Source organism: Hordeum vulgare, chromosome 2H (genome assembly GCF_904849725.1).
Source record: "Hordeum vulgare subsp. vulgare chromosome 2H, MorexV3_pseudomolecules_assembly, whole genome shotgun sequence".
In the NCBI taxonomy this organism is placed as follows: domain Eukaryota; kingdom Viridiplantae; phylum Streptophyta; class Magnoliopsida; order Poales; family Poaceae; genus Hordeum; species Hordeum vulgare.
In genome coordinates, this window is record NC_058519.1 from 126,415,398 (window position 1) to 126,437,743 (window position 22,346).

Here is a 22,346-nt window from a genome sequence, read left to right on the forward strand (position 1 = left end):
CTACCAAAGGATATAAGTGAAGCTCGACAAAATCACGGTGAGTGCATGTCTCTCTCTATAGGTGTGAAGCAAGGATGATTGTGACACAACAAAAATAAAAGAGTCCTACGATACAAGACGCTCCAAGCAAAACACATAACATGTGGTGAATAAAAATATAGCCCCAAGTAACATTACCGATGGATTGAAGACGAAAGAGGGGATGCCTTCCCGGGGCATCCCCAAGCTTAGGCTTTTACAGCATACTTAAATATCTTGGGGTGCCTTGGGCATACCCAAGCTTGAGCTCTTGCCACTCTTTATCTCTTTGTCCATAAGAACTTCACCCAAAACTTGAAAACTTCACAACACGAAACTTAAACAGAAACTCGTGATAACATTAGTATAAGAAAGCAAACCACCACTTCCTTAGGTACTGTAGAAAACTTAAATTATAATTATGTTGATGTTGGGTTACTGTATATTCAATCTTCCATGGCTAATACCCCCTGATTCTATCCATAGTTTCATCTAAATAAGCAACCAACACAACAAAAAACAGAATCTGTTAACAGCAGACCAGTCTGTACCAATCTGTATACTTCGTATACTTCTGGTACTTCAAAATTTCTGAAAACTTACGACAGGTTGAATAATTTGCATAGAAATCTGAAGCAAAAAGAATCAACTTAAAAGATCTTACAGAACAAAAATGAAAATTCTTTTCGTGAGCAGAAAGTTTCTGTCTTTTCCAGCATGACCAAACGATCATCCCCAAGACTAATCATAACGATTTTGCTTGGCACAAACGCAAAAAGAAATAAAAAAACACAATCATAACAGAATTATGAAAGTGTGGAAAACACAAAACATAAAGAAAAAGGATAGATTCGTTGGGTTGCCTCCCAACAAGCGCTTTTGTTTAACGCCCTTAGCTAGGCAAAAGGTGATGGAATCACGTATAGTCATCTTTGGTGCTCAAACCATAAGTAGCCCTCATCATAGATTCATAAGTCAATCTTATTTTCTTTCTAGGAAAGTGCTCCATGCCCTTCTTTAGAGGAAATTGAAATCTAATATTCCTTTCCTTCATATCGATGATAGCACCAATAGTCCTTAGGAAAGGTTTACCAAGAATAATGGGACATGAAGGATTGCAATCTATGTCAAGTACAATGAAATCCACGGGTACATAGTTCTTATTTGCAACAATAAGAACATCACCGATCCTTCCCATGGGTTTCTTGACAGTAGAATCCGCAAGATGCAAATTAAGAGAACACTCTTCAATCTCCTAAAAACCAAGAATATCACATAAAGACTTTGGAATCGCGGAAACACTAGCACCCAAATCACATAAAGCATTGCACTCATAGTTTTTGATCTTGATTTTTATAGTAGGTTCCCACTCATCAGGAAGTTTTCTAGGTATAGAGACTTCTAGTTCGAGCTTCTCTTCAAGAGATTTCATCATAGCATCTACGATATGCGCGGTAAAGGCTTTGCTTTGGCTATAAGCATGTGGAGAGTTTGCCGTGGATTGCATCAAAGAAATGCATTCAAACAAGGAGCAATTATCATAATCGAATTCCTTGAAATCCAAAGTGGGAGTTTCATTACTACCCAAAAATTTTATTTCTTCTAGTACACTCTCCACACCTTTATCATCAAGATGGGTAGACTCTGAATCATTGGGCCGTTTTTCAACCAAAGTGGATTCATATCCAGCCCCTTCATCAATAGGTTTGACACGCGAAAACAAAGATTCAAGAGGAGTCACACCAATCACTTTAAGATCTTCGTGATTTGCATCACTAGAACGCACCCTTTTAAACCATTCCTGCCTAGCGCGAATTTGGGCGGTTCTTTCTTTGCTCTCATTCATGGAGACACGCATAGCTTTCAAAGTTTCATCCAAGTTGACCTTGGGAGGAGCGCATCTAACTTTCAAAGCATCAATATCACAAGACATCCTATCAACGCTCTTAAGCCAAATCGTCTATTTTGAGTAGTTTTTCCTCTATGGACGCATTGAAAATCTTTTGAGAGTTGATGAACTCTTTGATACTACTCTCTAAATAAGAGGGTAATTTGTTGTGATTCCCATAAGTGTTGTTGTAGCAATTGCCATAATTGTTAGAGGAGTTACTAGGAAAAGGCCTAGGAACATAGTTTCCTCTAAAGGCATTGTTGTTGCCAAAATTGTTCCTACCAACAAAGTTAACGTCCAAACTAGCGTTGCTACTCTCAATCAAGGAATATAGTGGCATGTCATTAGGATCTAAATGAGCATTTCTACTAGCAACCAAATTCATCAACTCGTCCATCTTAGCACTAAGCGAGTTAATTTCTTAAATAGCGTGTACCTTTTTGCTAGCAGGTGACCTTTCAGTGTGCCACTGAGAGTAGTTGGTCATGATATTGTCTAGGAGTTTTGTAGCGTCTCCTAACATGATTTCCATGAACGTTCCACCTGAGGCGGAGTCCAAGATATTGCGAGAAGGGAAATTCAAGCCAACGTAAAATATTTGTATAATCATCCACAAACTCAAGCCATGAGCGGGACAATTTCTAATCATAAGCTTTTTCCTCTCCCAAGATTGTGCAACGTGTTCATGATCAAGTTGCTTGAAATTCATGATATCATTATGTAAGGAGATGAACTTAGCCGGCGGAAAATACTTGGATATATAAGCATCTTTGCACTTATCCCAAGAATCGATACTATTTTTGGGCAAAGAAGAAAACCAAGTTTTTGCGCGATCTCACAACGAAAAAGGAAAAAGCTTCAATTTAATCACGTCATTATCCACATATCTTTTCTTTTGCATATCGCAAAGCTCAATGAAGGTATTGAGATGGGATGCGACATCTTCACTAGGAAGGCTAGAGAATTGCTCTTTCATAACAAGATTCAGCAAAGCTGCGTTGATTTCATACGATTCCACACTAGTGGCGGGAGCAATCGGAGTACTAATAAAATCATTATTATTGGTACTCGAGAAGTCGCATAGTTTGGTGTTTTCAGCCATGATGACTTCAACAAACAAACAAGCACACAAGCAAGCAAGAAAACCGGCAGAAAGGCAAAAGGCAAAATAAAACGGCAAAGGAGAAAAGCAAATGAAAACGGCAAATGTGAAGTGGGGGAGAGGAAAACGAGAGGCAACCGACAAAAAAGTAAATGCAAGAGATGAGTTTGTGAGACCTACTTGGATAGATATCTCCTTCCCTGGCAACGGCGCTAGAAATACTTCTGCTACTGCAACAAAAGACCTTCCAACGGCGCCAGAAACACGTGCTGATGGGAGACTGTTCTTGTCTTGATATTCCTCACCAAAGGAACCAGGAACCCTTCTGCTACGGCTACGCCTTTAGGGACTTCCTAGGAAAATATGCAAAGGATTTCCCCGTAGCCTTGTAGCCTTGCGTTGGTGTTCCCTCGAAGCGGAAAGGGTGATGTAGCACAAGGTGGTAAGTATTTCCCTTGGTTTTGAGAACCAAGGTATCGATCCAGTGAAGGAGTATCACAAGTACCTGCACAAACACAAAAAGCTTGCTCCCAACGCTATGAAGGGGTTGTCAATCCCTTATAGATTGTTTGCCAAGTAAGAACTGAAAGCAACAAAGTAACAAAGCAAAGTAAAAGCGAAAGTGGAAACGATAGGATTGAATAGACCCGGGGTCATAGTGTTCACTAGTGGCTTCTCTCATGAAAGCAAGTAGACGGTGGGTGAACAAATTACTGTCGAGCAATTGATAGAACCGCGCAAAGTCGTGACGTCATCTATGGCAATGATTCTATCTGTAGGCATCACGTCCAAAACAAGTAGATCGATACTTTCTGCATCTACTACTATTACTCCACACGTCGACCGCTATCCAGCATGCATCTAGTGTATTAAGTCCAAAAGAACAGAGTAACGCCTTAAGCAAGATGACATGATGTAGATGGACAATCTCATATCTACGACAAAGCCCATCTTGTTACCCTTCATGGCAACTACACGATGTGTGCCTTGCTGCCCCTACTGTCACTGGGAAAGGTCACCACACGGTAAGAACCCAAAACCAAGCACTTCTCCCATTGCAAGAATCATAGATCTAGTTGGCCAAACAAAACCCAAGACTCGGCGAGACTTACATGGATATCAAATCATGCATAAAAGTAATCAGCAAAGACTCAAATATATATCATAGATAATCTGATCACAAATCCACAATTCATCGGATCTTGACAAACACACCGCCAAAGAATATTACATCGGATAGATCTCCAGGAAGATCATGGAGAACTTTGTATTGAAGATCCAAGAGAGATAAGAAGCCATCTAGCTACTAACTACGGACCCGTAGGTCTGAAGTGAACTACTCATGAGTCATTGGAGGGGCGATGATGTTGATGTCGAAGCCCTCCAAATCCAAAGTCCCCTCCGACAGGGCACCGGGAAGGGTCTCCAGATGAGATCTCGCGGAAACGGAAGCTTGTGGCGGCGGAAAAGGGTTTTCGTGGATTCCCTGATTTTTTGTGTATTTTAGGGAATATATAGGCGAAGGAGCTAGGTCAGGGGGGCGCCAGGGAGGCCACATGCCTGCTAGCCGCCGCCCCTGGTGGCGGCTACAGGGCTTGTGGGCCCCCTGTAGCTCTCCTGGCTTGGCCCTCAAGCCCCCTAATCTTCTTCCATTCGGGAAAAATTTATTTCGCCGATTTTATTCCGTTTGGATTCCGTTCCAAAATCAGATGTGAAAAGAGCCAAAAACACAGAAAAAACAGGAATTGGCACTTGGCACTGAATTAATAAGTTAGTCCTAAAAAACATATAAAAGGTACATAGGACATCCAAAGATGACAAGATAACAGCATGAAACCATAAAAAATTATAGATACGTTTGAGACGTATCACACACAAGACAAAGCGTATGATCATTCACTCAGATAGGATAAAGTCATCCAACAACCAAAGATTCTAGAACCAAATGAGAGCAAATAAAGTCAAAAGATCTCTCTCACACACACGAAGTCTATGATCTATACCTTTCTCCCCCTTAGGCAACAAGTTACCAAAAAGTTCAAAAGTATAGAACAACTCGTCTCTCTGGGTAGCTGATGATGGATTCTATAGAACAACGTCTACGAAGTCGTCTGCTGATGTCCCTAGAGTTGGAGGAGTTGATACTGGAGGTCCTTGAGCTGGAGCCGGTGATGAAGGTGTTGAAGCTTGTGCTGAAGATGTCTGACCTGTCTCCTGAGATGGAACAACAGCTGACCGAGGCCTGGTGTTATACCTAGTAGTAGTGGGAGGAGGAGACTCATTCTCGTCATCATCATCATCTTCATCTTCATCTTCATCCTCTGAGCGTGGAATCTCCACAGAGTCAACTTCATGTTGAAGCTGTCTAACAATGGTGGTCAAATCAGTTACCATCAGATCCATGTTGTGGAATTTTGTCTCCACAACGCTCTCAAGACTCTTCTAATTTTGCATGATCTCCTCGATGTTCTTTTTCATGCCTTGGACAGTACTCACTAGAAATGACATTTGCTCGACTGGGGTTCTGAGCTGTGGAACTGAAGGTGGCCTATTTCTAGCAGCTTCAGCCTCTGGTGCCTCTGCTACCATTCTTGTTGCAACTGAGTTGGGATCATTGTCATCCATCACAACCTCATTATCTTAAAATTTAGGCTGAAGAGGTAGATGGGGACAATCATGTAGATATGCATGCTTGCCTAGCTTGGCATTGATGAGCATCTGAATGTAAGGAGCATATCCACAGAATCTCTTCTAATCCGCAACAGTTCTCCGGATAGTCTGAACTATCATGTCCATCACTCAAAATCTGGTATGTGTGTCTATGAGGTGCAACAGGTTGATAGAATATCCTCTGATCATCTTCTCATCACCTGACATACTGACAAACACGCTCAGAAGCAAACAACAACACCTGTGAAGTGGATATAGGAAAGACAGAATGGATGAGCATCACAAAATTCAGATATTTTTGAAAAATTGAAGTCTGAAACTTAGGGTATGATCTTCTACAGGATGTAAATCGGTGGCACCGAGTTTGTATTTTCCGAGTCACCGAGAAAGCTTACTCGCTTAACAGAAACTTGGCAGTCATTTTCGGTGGCACCGAAAAGAGCTGCTCGGTCTCACCGAGTTGCTTCTCATGAACCCTAAAACAAGAATCGGTGGAACCGACTTTACAAACTCATCTAGTTGCATACTGCGGCAGATCAGATCTGAAATTTCCTACTTCTACTAATCTAAGGATTCATCCGGTGGACAGGAGGTTTTTACACGGTGGTATGAAGAATAAAGATTCCAATGCATAAGAATCGGACGAGGAAACGCAAAGGAGATCAAACCATACCCTAGCTCGCTGGCGGTTCGGCTACGGCGACGACGACGGAGTAGATTGCGTCGACGGCGGCGAATCCCACAGGCGCCGACGCTCGAGGAGACAAAGGCGATGCCCTGGGGTCTTGGGGGCAGCGAGGGTTTGGAGAACGAACCGTTTTGACGAAGTGAAATCAAAGGATTCGGTCCGCGAATATATATACCCGTGCGCTGTCGGTGTCATCGAGATTGCAAAATCGGTGTCACCAAGTTCTTCAATTGTTAGTACACATGGAAACTCAGTGTAATCGAGTTAGCGATTTTGGTGGTACCGAGATAGGAAAACCTGATCAACTTTGAAAAATCGGTGGCGCCGATTTTGTGGAGTTGATCACACCGAGTTTTTCAAAGAGGTTTTGGAAGGTAGCCTTTGACGATACGGAACTCCGAGTGCACCTTCACACACAGGGTTCGACAAGTGCTTGTTTATGTTTTGTGATGAAGCATGAATAGAACTTGAGATGAGATAGCATAGATAACTAGAGAAAGGTCCTAGGCATTCTTGTGAATCTAATTGGCAAAAGATAAATCAAAAGCCAAACCTAAACTTATACTAATTAGGCACTACCAATAAATTACAACATTAGTTAGAAATTACGAGCCGTACATCTGTGGTGGGATCAAATTATTACGGTGTAGATTTAATCTTGATAAAAAATCTAATTTGAATCAGAAAGGTATGATTGAAAAGCACATATTTAAAGTCCATAGAGAGACCCACATAATAGCCTTAAAATTTCTCTATCTCTCTCCCTCTTTGGTCTCTCTCTATCTCACATCTCTCTCTCTAAAAACGAAGAGACACCTCTAATTGATCACATGGCGGCGGCGAACTCGATTCTGCAGCCATCCACCCTATCAGCTGCCGAGCCACGCAACCTAAGCACACCAAGTATTTACGGGGAAATGTATGATGGAATTTGGTCGACCTGTATTTGATCTTGCTTCAGGTGTATCACATGCATGTACACGTAGATTGATTCTCCTGAGAAGTACAGGTACATGAGGTAACATGATGGTGGATTACTTCATCTTTACACCGGATAACTAGCTAAAGCTGACGCTTTTATTCCACCAAACAAAAAACACGATTAGGTACAAACATGCAGCAAGTTTCCCATCAATGCCCGGTCACGTACGTCACGTGTCTACAAGTGCAGGTACGTACTTCATGCAGTTTTTTTGTATATGTACATGCGGGAAGGCTTGGACCTTTGTCTGATTATTCAAAAAAATTCTCACTAATTTGCTCCATTTGGCATGATGCATGGATATGATGATGGTGCAATCATATAATTAGGTAGAGCATCTTTCATATAATTATATGATTGGTTGCAAGGGCCAAGCTAATGCATACACAGACACACAGGTACGTGAGGTGAGATGTCATATATAAATATGAATAAATATATGGTTCATATTTTTTATTTATTTTGGTCATGTATGTCAGTGATGAATATGCCACTCAAAAATATCTATTAATCTTGCCAACCTAATTAAATGAAATAAGGTAAACCATTTGTCTGATATGAACGATGCATTAAATCAATCTCATATACATATGTATGTGTGTCATTGATCTTATATATGTACATATGTAACTTTCAATCGCAGATCAATTGCTATCCCTATTGCAGACTAGTGCACGGCTGTCCCCTAGTGTAGGTTAGGGTTTATCTCCTTACAGCGACTCCCCGCCGTAAGTCCACATAGCCGGCGCTCCTGCCGTCCCACCGTGCGATCGCCACCAACTCTCGTCGTAGAGAGTTCCCTTCCCTCCGCCTCCCCGACCCCGGTCCGTTTGGTCCTAGGGTTTTGCGGGTTGCGTAGGTCTCCGAGTCGCTTGATATGGCGGCAGTGTCGGATGCATTCTCCTCAACAAACCGTGGTTCCCAAGGGAGGGATGATGATCTGGGAGATTTCTTCGACAAGTTGGATCTCCATGAAGAGGAATTTGAGGATGTTGTGGTAGAGGAGGAAGCCCCAGAGCTACTCGAGGAGATTCGTTGGGTAGCCCTAGCTAGGGTTCAGACCACGAAGAACTTCAGCCAATCTGCCTTCTACAAAGGAATGCGTGCCGCGTGGAATTGCTCCCAGGTCGTTCGTTTCCGGCCAATAGGCCCGAATCTTTTCGTTGTTCAAGTTTATTGTCTTGGCGATTGGGACCGCATTTTGGAACAGGGGCCATGGCTGTTCCGCAACATGGCTGTCTTGTTAGCCCCATATGATGGATTCACAAACGCCGAGGAGGTGCCGATATGGTACATGCCAATCTGGCTCTAGATCCACAAGTTGCCAGATGGGTACTGCAGACATGATTTAATCGTGAAGCTCCTATGATCTGCTGGAGAAGTGCTCGAAACCAGGATTAATGGTAACTCTAGAGGGGACTATGTTCAGGTCAGAGTAAGACATGACATTAGGAGACCTCTTACCAAGTTTGTTAGTATTGTCAAGGGGAAGAATCGCAGCGTCTATGTTGTGCGGTATGAGAAGCTTGCAAGGTTTTGTAGTGCATGCGACATTATTGGACATGAGCACAATGAGTGTGGTAATGGTGTGTTTGCAAAGAAGGATCTGAAATTTGGTGAGTACCTGTATGCAAACCCGCCGGTTCGTGGTAGTTAGGACTGGGATGCGAGCCGTATTGGGAAAAAGACCATTGTTGATCTCTCAGCCCCCAAGCCAGCTGCGAGCAAGGAAGGGGTGTTGGTGGAGGGGGACCTAAAAGACACGGCGTCTAGCCCGCATAAACCCTCCCAAACCCTAGATATGGACCTGGATAAAACGTCTCGCAAGCGACTAAACATGGAGGAGGGGTAGTGACACCTCCGGTTGAGGGTTCTTCTGTCCCTGTTGGAGGAAGGCTATTGATTACAGATGGTAAGGGAACTAATGATGCAGAATCACCGAGCAACAACTCGAGCAGTAAAAGAGCTAAGGTGGATGGTGAACAGTCAAACTCTGAAAAAGTTTCGGCGGGCTCCCAGGCGGAGCGCCGCTAGTCCCAATGAGTCACATGTTCTGGAACTGCCGGGGGAAGGGGAACCGCCGGACAGTTCGTGAAGTTGGGGCTCTTGTAAATGCCCATTCCCCAAGCTTGGTCTTTCTTGCGGAAACAAGACAGCCAAGTGCAAAAGTGGAAAGAATGAAGCGGAAACTAGGATTGAAAGGCTTCTGTGGTGTGGACTGTGATGGACGGGGTGGTGGTCTAGCGCTGTTTTGGGATGATTCCCTTCAAGTGATAATTCTTGAGTCATGCAAAAGATATATTGATGTCAGTATTTTTTATCAAGGGTCCGGGAAAACTTGGAGGTCCACCTTTGTCCATGGGGAACCCCGTGTTGAGCGTCGCCAATACATGTGGGAGCATCTGATCAGACTAAAGGGGACCTCGGCTCTACCTTGCGTAGTTTGCGGAGATTTCAATGAGGCTCTCTGGCAACATGAACACTTTTCGAGGACTAACAGAGGAGAGAGCCAGATGGAAGCGTTTAGAGATACCCTGTTTGTGTGTGAGCTGATGGATCTGGGGTTTTTGGGTGCACCATTTACATATGATAACGGTTAGAGTGGCCAGGGCAACGTTCGAGTGAGGTTGGATTGGGCGTGTGCTTCGAAAGAATGGAGGGATGAGTTTCCGTATATGAGGGTGCAACACTTGGTCTCCCTTCGCTCGGATCACTGTCCCATCTTGCTCTCCCTGGATGTCACCGAGGATCGCCGGCGCAAAGGTTCACGAAAATACGAGATCATGTGGGAAAGAGGCAAGAAACTTCCAGAGCTAATCTCAAGGGCGTGGTCAGGGTCACGTCCCGTGGGTGATTTGGGCAGCATGGCAACTTCTCTGAAAACAGTCATGGTGGATCTTCGGAAGTGGAGCAAGGAGAGTTTCGGACAAGTAGAGAAACAGATTGAGGACCTGCGTAAGGAACTAGCAAACTTACAGCTTAACAGCACGGATCGTACTATGATCCGTCAGAAAATGGAAAAACTGGACGAGCTTTTATACAGGGAAGAAATGATGTGGTTGCAACGGAGCCGTATCGTTTGGTTGAAGGCGGGAGATCGGAACACGCACTTCTTCCATCGGCAAGCTGTTTGGCGAGCTAGGAGAAACAATATAAGGAGGTTACAGAAGTTAGATGGCTCGTGGTGCAATTCCCCAACAGAGATGGAACGTATGGCTGCCTCTTACTTCAAGGAGGTGTATACAAAAGATCCCACGTTAACAACAGATGCAGCACTAGATGTGATTGAATCAAAGGTCTCGGTGGAGATGAACGAGCGCCTGCTTGCCCCCTTCTCAGATACGGAGATATCAGATGCTTTGTTCCAAATTTGACCGCTGAAGGCACCCGGTCCGGATGGGTTCCCGTTCCGCTTCTACCAGAAGAATTGGACCTGTTTGAAGGAGGAGATCATTGTGGTTGTTTGTCACTTCTTTGCTACAAGTCATATGCCTGAGGGTGTTAACGATACGTTTATTGTTTTGATCCCAAAGGTCCAACATTCGGCGTCGCTTAAAGATTTCCGTCCAATATCTCTGTGTAATGTGATATACAAGATAGTGTCAAAGTGCATGGTGAATCGTCTCAGACCGTTTCTTACGGAGCTCATATCTGAAAATCAAAGCGCGTCCATCCCAGGACGTTTAATCTTGGAAAACTCCATTATTGCTTTTGGGTGCATCCACCACATCCAGACCTCTTCAGGGAACAATTATTTTTGTGCTTATAAACTGGATCTCTCAAAGGCATATGACCGGGTTGATTGGGATTTCCTTGAGCGTGCACTGTTGAAGTGGGGTTTTGCCCCTCAGTGGGTTACTCAAGTCATGGAGTGTGTTCGCTCGGTCAAGTATTCAGTGAAGTTTAATGGCCGACTATTGGAGCACTTTTCACCTTCTCGTGGTTTGCGACAAGGTGACTCGCTATCACCTTTCTTATTCCTCTTCGTGGCTGATTCTCTATCATCTCTCTTAAATGTGGCAGTCCAACAAAGAGGTCTTGAAGCTATCAAAATTTGTAGAAGAGCTCCTGCTATTTCACACTTGTTATTTGCGGATGATTCCTTCCTTTTCTTCCATGCAACCATTGATTCGGCATCGATTGTCAAGGATGTTTTGAGCACTTATGCCTCAGATATGGGTCAACTTATAAACCCCTCCAAGTGTTCCATCCTCTTTGCTAACAGTTGCCCAAATTCAGTTGCAGATGAGGTTAAGCAGATTCTGGGCGTAACACAACAGGAATTCGAACCCAAGTACTTGGGCCTCCTTGTTCCAGAAGGGAGAATGCATAAAGGTCGTTTTGAATCCTTACAGTCCAGATTGAGCAAGTGCTTGGTGGAGTGGAGCGAAAGGTACTCCTCCTTTGCTAGCAAGGAGATTCTTATAAAGGCCGTCGCCCAAGCTATTCCGGTATATGTCATGAGTATTTTTCTACTCCCACTATATGTATGTGATGACTTGACAAAAATGATGAGACAGTATTGGTGGGGAGTGGAGAATGGGAAGAAAAAGATGGCATGGGTTCCATGGGAACGGATGACACTTCCAAAATCTCAAGGTGGTATTGGTTTCCGGGACATGCGAGCGTATAACCAAGCTTTGCTGGCTAAGCAGGCTTGGAGACTTTTCACATCACTGGATTCGCTATGTGCTAAACACCTACGTGCAAAGTATTTCCCCAACGGTAATCTAGTGGATACAGTTTTCCCAGCTAACAGTTCAGCGGTATGGAAGGGCATTGAGCATGGGTTGGAGCTTGTTAAAAGAGGGATGATCTGGCGTGTTGGCAATGGGGTAAGTATTAGAGTGTGGAGGGACCCATGGATTCCGAGGGGTCTTCCATTTACTCCTATTCTGCCAAAGCGGAACTGTCGCCTAAACAGAGTTCAGGACTTTCTTAATGATCGTGGGAACTGGAAGCTGAATCTGTTGCAACAATTCTTTTGTCAACCTGATGTCGAGGCTATTCAGAGGATACACACATCTCCTAGTCAACAGGACGATTTTATCTCTTGGCCTTGGGACAGATCTGGGAACTTAACAGTCCGAAGTGCATATAGTTTTGCAATGTTGTCATCCCGGGATCAACTCAGTCCAGGTGCTTCAAGCTCTGCCCCGACAGGCCAGCGACCGGTCTGGGAGCTTGTTTGGAGTGCAGCAGCTCCCCCCAAGATGCGGCATTTTGCCTGGCAGGTTATCTCAGGGTCTTTACCCACAAATGCAGAGAAGCTCAGGCGGCATATTGGGACTTCAGCTCACTACAGTCTATGTGACAGAGAGGAGGACTCGTCATTCCATGCGCTGCTAGTATGCCCTAATGGTGCTCGCATGTGGGACATAATGCAACTGTCATGGCCTTTGCCTAATAGGTCGGATATCATATGTACTGGCTCGGAATGGTTGATGCATCTTCTTGCTGAATCGGACGAACATATCTGGAGCAGGATCATCATGGTGCTATGGCGGACATGGCATCTTCGGAATGAACTTACGCATGGTAAAACCATCCCCCCAGTGGAAACATCTCGGTCATTTCTTTCTAGCTATTACAACACATATCAACAAATCTCGTTGAATGTCGAGGAGATTTTGAAAGGGAAGACTCCGGTGATGGATGTGAGGCATGGTGCAGAGCCCCAAATTGTGGAGACCAAACCCCGTGAGCTATGGCCAAGTCCGGCGGTGCATGAGGTAGCACTTTCAGTAGATGGCTCTTTTGAGTCTGAAGATGGGTCGGCTGGATCGGGCATGATTCTTAGGGACAATAAGGGGGCTGTCATCTTTGCCTCGTACCATAAGCTTTTCCATTGCAATGATGCCCTCGAGTCAGAACTACAAGCAATGAAAGAAGGTCTAAAGCTCGCGACTGAGCACTCGCAAGCTACAATCATATTACAATCTGACTGTGTTGTGCCCCTCAAGATGCTTGCGGATGTCTCCTCCAACAGATCAGCATATGGCCATTTGGTGTCGGAAATCAAGAATTACATGAGTAATAGGGTTGTTATTCCTGTTAAAATTCTTCGTGAACAGAATAGGGTCGCACATTGTTTAGCGAACTTTGGTAGATGTGGTGATAGCATAGCCTGTTGGTTGGGTCGTCCACCTCCATGCATCAGCAGTCTAGTCGCTAAAGATTGTAACACTATCATTTTGGAATAAAAACCCTATGATTCTTCGCAAAAAAAAAGTAACTTTCAATCAAATATTTTTCAAATTCTTCATGAACAAATTGATTGAACTCGAAATCCAAAAGTCGACCCCACTTTAGTGTAGAAAAGGTCGACATACAAAAAGGTGAAAAAATGAGTAGTGTGTGCTAAAAAATCATGGGTATGTTGCATATCACGAACAAAAAATGCCCCTCCCCCTAACATCTCGACACAAGAAATGTATGCTCGAGAACATTGGTTGAGATGGTTATTTTGCCCTTAGTTCGCCATGCATTAAACTTTGGGTTTACCATCCTATATATCTTATCAATATTGAATATTATTTCAATTCGTTAATCATTAAGCTCGATGACTCGGTATTTAGTAGGCGCTCCATGAGCTCTGTGTGGCAGTATGTGTGTGTGTGTGAGTGTACTTTTTTAAAAGGACATGGGCATATCCAATCCAGAGTTGTTAAAAACTAAACAAAATAGTAGTATGGAGGTCATGAACTGAATAAGAGATTCAATTTTTTCATCGTACAATATTTCTCTTCCGATTATAAGTTTTTCCTATTGTCTGAGTCATAAAATTATTGTATATATTTAAGATCCTTAATTGTGCATTGCCCGAAAAACTAGAATTCACATAAAATATATCAAAAAACTAGAATTCACATAAAATATATCTAACTACCAATCTAGTAAACTTCTTTTTTATTAATCAACTTCAATCGATGACTTGTCAATATGCAACTAATCTAACTTATGATGTTCATAAATATACTTACGGGTATCAAAACCAATAAGGCAACAACCACTACTAAATGATAATTCCCATGTGACATCCATGCGGCCCTGCATGTATAGTCTTGCCCAATAGGGCAGTCCGAGTTATATATGTCTACACGAATATATTTTTATCGGGTACACAAAAATGTCTTCTTTTGATTGAATATTTATATACATGTTAAATCCTTGAGCATGAATACGCCAATCTATTTTAATAACATGTTTGAATCTTTTGATATTTCTTGTTTCCACTTTTCATCGCTCGTGCATGTGTAGGAGCTAAAACACCTCTTTTCGCATACACAGCTATATCTTGAGTATCTTATTTTTTTCACATCTTATACATGTACATATATATATATGTATGATAAAAATGTTGCCAATCTAATTATTGGCGTTATTATTTGGAGACAATAACTTCACTGCTTCACAATCAACTAATTGGAGAAAGAGACATATCAATCCTGGATATTATCCATTTGTAACAACCATGCATGATTCATGATTTTGTATGGGGGAATTTATGTACAGTCAAACTAACTAGCTTCAAATTCACATGACCTTGAATTTTTTTAATCTTTGTTCTCGATTAACTGAGCAAGTTATCCCATCTAAAAGTTCCTTGAAATCACATACTCCTTTATTTTTGTATTTTCAATTTTTCCATGGTATTTCTTTCCAAAATGCATGTTTTATAATGATATATTTGGAATTTTTCAGAACTGTAAGTACTCATATGGTTGTAACTGCTATACGAATGCACATAAAAAAGGTTCAAAACGTTTTTCCTGCTTTGTGTTAGAAAATCACTAGCCCGTGAGGGCACATGGGTTGACAACTAGTAACAACAATTGGATATCCTCGAATGATCAAGCACATGCAGACCAACATGCTCAGACAATAAGAATTATGAATAAAACATGGTGAACATGCACAAACATCCTAGCAGCTATCAAGCACTTGGGCGATGACGAAGTCATCTATATATGAGTATATTGACATAGGAGCCAAGTAAGGATATCAAATCTCTCATACCACTTGTAGAAACGAAAGTATGTCTATACGGGGGTGATTAGACTACTTCAAAAGATTAAAAAATTTGGCTTTTCCCACTTTTACTTGAGAGGCAGCTACGGCAGTTATAACACGTCAAGTACACCCTACACATGCAGTTCTAATAGTATAGCAGCGGAAAGTAAACATGCAAGTGTAAATAGAGGAGTAAGGTAGGGAGATCAAACGCATGAGGTTGACACAACAAATTTTGGCAAACGTTCCGGTAGGTGGCGCTATCGTACGTCGATGTTAGTGGAGACTTCAACCCACGGAGGGTAACGGCTGCGAGAGTCCAAGAAGGGCTCCACCCACGGAGGGTCCACAAAGAAGCGGCCTTGTCTATCCCACCACGGCTTCCGTCCACGGAGGACTAGCCTTACTAACGGTAGATCTTCATTAAGTAGGCGATATCCTTGCCCTTACAAACATCTTGGTTCAACTCCACAACACAAAGTAGGAGGCTCCCAAGCGACACCTAACCAATCTAGGAGGCACCACCCTCCAAAAGGTAATATATGGGGCAGATGAATGAACTCCTTGCTCTTGTGCTTCTAAAGATAGTCTCCTCAACACAAATCACTCTCTCACAGAATATACATGGGCAGGAGAGGTTGATTTGGTGGAAAGCAGTTTGGGGACGCTAGAGATCACGTTTCACATGATTGGATTGGAATATCTTGGTCTCAACACTTGAGTAGGTGGTTCTCTCTCAGAAAATGGATCTGGAAATGAAGTGTGTGTTCTGAGTGCTTCTGCCATGAATGAGAGGTGGGTGAAGGGGTATATATAGGCAACAACCAAAATCCAACCGTTACACACAAAAGAGCAAACTCGGTAACACCGAAGTTGGAAACTCGGTGGTACCGACTAGCACTAAAGGTGTGAACTTTTGAATCTCGGTGAGACCGATATATACAACTCGGTGGTACCAAAAAAGTGACTAGCAGTCACATGGGAAAACTCGGTGGCACACATACTCAAACTCGGAAATTCCGATTTTGTGTATCCTAGCAACAGAATGTTGGCCACCCAAACTCGATAGCACCGATGGAGTTTCGGTTGCACCGATTTGGTGGGAATGGCTAGGGTTCTGTCTGAGGTTCAAACTCGGTGGGTCCGATGTCGAAATATTGGTGACACCAAATTTGTGAATGTGGAACTTGACATAGTGGATATGTGGGAAAAATTACTAAGTGTTTTGGTGGCTAACTTTGAGCATTTGAGCAATGAGTTCATCTTACTACCTCACTCCTTTTAATAGTATTGGCTTTCCTATGGACTCAAAAGTGATTTCTCACAAATATATAATGAAGAGTCTTCTAGCTTGAATCTTGAGCCAATATTATTCCTTCCTTTCATCAAGGGGCATCTCCACAAAAACCTTAAGTCGTAGCATCTTTTGAACTTTTCTGAAATATACTTGGAAACACATTAGTTCAATGATGCATATGTTGTGATCAATTATCAAAACCACCCTAGGGAGAAATTGTGCTTTCAGCTTTAGATCAATTCACTATCGAACCTCGTAGGTTAACAAGGACATGTACTGCTCGTGAGTGGTACGATAATCATGTCTTAGAGGTCATGTTGTTTGATAATGACGAACCTATGAGGTATGGAGAAGCGATGATGGGCCCGGATTTCGACAAATGGTTAGAGGCCATGAATTCCGAGATGAGATCCGTGGAAAACAAAGTGTGGACTTTGGAAGTATTACATGAAGGTTGAAAAGATATGCAAAACAAATACAACTTTAAGAGGAAGATGGACACGGACGGTAATGTAACCGTCTATAAAGATAGACTTGTGGCAAAGGGGTATTCAGAAGTTCAAGAAGTTGACTATGATGAGCCTTTCTCACCCGTGGCCATGCTTAAGTCCGTTAGAATCACGTTAGCGATAGCTACATTTTTTGATTATGAAATCTGACAGATGGATGTGAAAACAACATTCCTTAATGGTTTCCTTAAGGAAGAGTAGTATATGGTGCAACCAGAAGGTTTTCTTGATCCAGAGAATGTTGACAAAGTATGCAAGCTCCAGCGATCCATTTATGGACTGGTGGAGGCATCTCGGAGTTTGAATCTTTGCTTTGATGAGGTGATCAAAGCGTCTGGGTTTATACAAGTTTATGGAGAAGCTTGTTTTACAAGAAAGTGAGTGGGAGATCTATAGCATTTCTAATATTATTTGTGGATTACATACTGCAGACTGGAAACAATATAGAACTTTTGGAAAGTGTGAAGATATATTTGAATAAGAGATTTTCAATCGAAGGCCTCAGAGAAGCTCCTTACATATTAGGCATCAAGATCTACAGAGATAGATCAAGGCACTTAATAGGACTTTCACAAAGCACATGCCCTCATAAGGTTTTGAAGAAGTTCAAAATGCATCAGTCCAACAAGGGGTTCTTCCTGTCCTACAAGTTGTGAAGTTGAGTAAGACACAATGTGCAGCGACTACATAGGATAGAGAAAAGGTGAGTGTCATCCCATATGCTTCAGCCATAGGCTCTATAATGTATGCGATGTCGTGCACAAGACCAGATGTTAGCCTTGCCATAAGTATGGCCAAAAGGTTTGAAAGTGATCTAGGAGTGAAACACTAGACAACGGTCAAGAATATCCTTAAGTATGTGAAAAGGACTAAGGAAATGTTTCTTGTTTATGGAGGTGATCAAGAGCTCGTCGTAAAGTGTTACGTTGATGCTAGCTTTGACACTAATCTGGATGACTCTAAGTCTCAATCCGGATACATTTTTATTCTAAATGGTGGAGCGGTAAGCTAGTGCAGTTCCAAGCAAAGCATGGTAGTTGATTCTACATGTGAAGCAGAGTACATAGCTTCTTTGGAAGCAGCAAAGGAAGGTGTCTCGATTAAGTAGTTCATGAGGGATCTTGGAGTTTTTCCCAGTGCACTAGATCCAATGACCGTATTTTGTGACAACACAGGTGCCGTTGCTCTAGCCAAGGAACCAAGGTTTCACAGAAGGACCAAACACATAAAGCGTCGCTTCAATTCCATCTGTGATTATATCAAGGAGGAGGACATAAACATTTGCAAAGTACATATGGATCTGAATGTTGCAGATGTGTTGACTAAACCTCTTCCACGACTAAAACATGATTAGCACCAGAACTCTATGGGTGTTAGATTCATTACCTTGTAATACTAGATTGTTGACTCTAGTGCAAGTGGGAGACTATTGGAAATATGCCCTAGAGGCAATAATAAAGTGGTTGTTATTATGTTTCCTTGTTCATGATAAGTGTTTATTATCCATGGTATAATTGTTTTCTTTGGAAACTCAAATACATGTGTGCATACATAGACAAAAAAGTGCCCCTAGTAAGCCTCTACTAAACTAGCTCGTTGATCAAATATGGTTAAGGTTTCCTAGCCATAGAGATCATATGTCGTTTGATAACGGGATCAAATCATTAGGAGAATGATTTGATGGACAAGACCCAAACCGTAAGCATAGTGTTTGATCGTATCAAGTTTACTAATATTGCTTTCTACATGCCAATGTATGTGTTACTATGACCACAAGATCATGCAACTCACTGACACTGTAGTAATGCCTTGTGTGTATGAAACATCACAATGTTACTCGGTGATTACAAAGATGCTCTACACGTATCTCCGAGGGTGTCTATTGGTTGGCATGGATCAAGACTGGGATTTGTCACTCCGTATGACGGAGAGGTATCTCGGGGCCAACTTGGTAATACAACATCACCTTAAGCTTGCAAGCAATGTGACTAAGGAGTTAGTCACGTGATCTTGTATTATGGAATGAGTAAAGAGACTTGTCGGTAATGAGATTGAACTAGGTATGGAGATATCGATGATCGAATCTCGAGAAAGTAACATACCATGGAGAAAGGGGGCTGCATACGGTATTAGCTGAATCATTGACATTGTGGTTTGATCGATATAGATATTTGTAGAATATGTAGGAACCAATATGGGTATCTAGGTCCAACTATTGGTTATTGACCGTAGAGGTGTCTCGGTCATGTCTACATAGTTCTCGAACCCGGAGGGTGTGCACATTTAAGGTTCGGTGACGATATAGTATAGTTGAGCTAATGTGTTAGTGACCGAAGGTTGTTTGGAGTCTCAGTTGAGATCTTGGATGTGACAAGGAGCTTCGGAATGGTGTGGAGCTAAAGATTGATATATGGGAAGTTGGTAATGGAGTTCCAGAAGGTTACATGTTTTGTGACGAAGGTTCCAAAAGAGTTCCGAGGGTCCACTAGGAGGGTCCACATGCCCCGGAGGACCCATTGGGCTATGAGAGGTGGAGCACCAGCCCCTGGTGGGCTAGCCGCCCCTCCCACCAAAGGCCCATCGACCAAGGAGGTGCGCTGGCCCAGTTGTGGCTGCCGCCCCACCTAGCTTGGCGGCCAAACCACCTGGGTGGCCGCCGCCCCAACCTAGGGGGAAACCCTAGGGAGCCTCCCCTCCTCCCGCCCTCCTATATATAGTAGAGGAGAGGGAGGGCAGCCACACCTGAAGATAGCCACGGTGCTGCCCTCCTCTCTCCCTCGTAGTTCCTCTCTCTCATTATGTTGCGGCAGCGCTTGGTGAAGCCTTGCCAGGACAGCTCCACCACCACCGCCACCATGATGTAGTGTTGCCAGAGAAGTGAAGCTACTTATTCACCATCGCTCACTAGATCGAGGAGGTGAAGGCGTCATCGAGCCGTACGTGTGTTAAACGGGGAGGTGTCATCCGCTCGGCAATTGATCAGGATGTTCGTGGTTGGATCGCGGGATGGATCGTGATTGGATCGCGAAGACATTTGATTACATCAACCGCATTTCTTAATGCTTCTGCTTAGCAATCTACAAGGGTATGTATTTACACTCCCCCTATTGTAGTTGTTGATCTCCATAGATTAATCTTGGTGAGTGTAGGAATTTTTTTGTTTCCCATGCGACGTCCCCCAATAGTCAAGGCGAGTGAAGAGTTTATTAAGAAGAGTGCCATGCAATCGGAACTTCAGAAGAAGAACACACACCCCCATCATATGGGTGTGGCATGATACTGCGGCATGAAACTGATATGGGAACATGAGGACAAAGAAGCAGTAGCTCCAGGTGGCAAATTGGCATTTAGTGAAATTAGGGGCATTCGCGCTAGGGACTACTTACGGACACGTGCAAAGAGGCATGGAGAAAGTTCTTATTGCTTTGAAAATTCAGCAGACCGAGAACTATATAATGTGATGGCAAAGGCTTCCAAAAAACTGGAAGGTTCTAGAGGAACTTAGGGCCATGTGACATTTTGTCCGAGGCTATGACTACCAAAGATCCCCGTGGCCATGCAAGGGGTATTGGGGTTAATGTCCCACACAAGAGGGCTTTCTCAGTTAGCAAAAAAGAGAGGCTCAACATGAAAAAAATCTAGGAGTGATGGTAAGCGGAGAGACTTGTGCGAAAAGATTAAGAGGGACATGTATCATGGAGTTCAAATGGAAATTGAGGAGTCACGTATGCAGCAGAAGACACTAATGCTGAGAGATAGCCTGGAGACGGAAGGGGATGTCGGCATGGATGATGTCACTTATTGTATAGTGTGGCGACCGGTTTTCGAAAAAATAATTTCAAGAAAACAGGCCTTTGTGTTCACCAGCCTGAGGACTATTGTTAGCTCGTGGACACTTACTTGATACAGAAATCCCAAGCAAAATACAAAATATGGGTTACAAGACCATGAAGATCCACTAGTTTGGACAAAAGTCTGAGGCTGACGGCGGAAGCGACTTGAGGAATCTCCACTGCACATGGGACTCCATTCCCACAGGAACAACTAACCTGGATAAATTCCTATCTCACAAGGTTGCTATCCTCGACTTCTAGATTCCGGGTTGACGTCATCGTGCTCCTCTTTGAAAGCAATCTCGCCAAGACAATAGCCATGGACAAGCCAATGAGTAATCTGAATGTACTCGCAAACATCAAGAAAACAGATAAGTTAAAACAGTTGAGATGCATGCATAATTCACTTAATAACTCTATTATGCCATCAGAATTAATTCACGGATGCGTTCATGCAGATAAACCATTTCCACCAATGTTGTTTAAGCAAGCAAGGAAGGGCATCAATCAATTATCAGCTTGTCGATCCGGCGTCTGAGGCGACACTTCGGAAGGACGAGTAACACAAGCCATAGTCGGGCATCTTAGCGACACCGCATAAAGGGACTTGTTAATGGAATATTACTAAACATGCCACAGTTGGGTGTCTGGAGCGACACCACAAAAAGGGCTTATATGTGATAACGATGAATAAGTAATAGCATGCGTGCCACAGTCGGGCATCTGAGCGACACCGCATAAAGGGCTCATGTGAAAGTAATAATAGTTGCCAGAGTCAGGCGTCTAGGCGACACCACAGAAAGGGCATAATAAAATAATTATTCGCTGCAGTCGGGCATCTAAGCGACATCACAGGAAGGGCTTATATAATATCAATACCGAGTATCCAAGAGGTAGAACTGTCCCAAGGACACTCTAATAAATCCATATACCACACATGATTAGTCCACATCAGAATTCATATTAATAATAATAAATATCCTCCCGGTTCATTGATATCACCCTATTTCAATTAATTTCCTCCGAAGACTGACACTCATACCGACACTTGACTAGTCAACCAATCCTCCTTGACCGTGGACATAGCTACTCGAATAGTTTTTACTCTGCAAAGGGTGTACTCTTTACCCACAGCCCACGGGTTTCAATAGTCACTCGAACTAATCTCATGTACGGTATTCTAGAAGTAAACACTCAGAACCAGCACACACCCATTTTTTCCCCGCGAAGACTGGACTCACCAAGACTACGGTTCCAGGGAAAACCCATAAGACGGGGAGGCTCCAACCTCAACTAGCATGGGATCGAATTTATACCATGCGCTACAAGGGAAGGGCCATTCC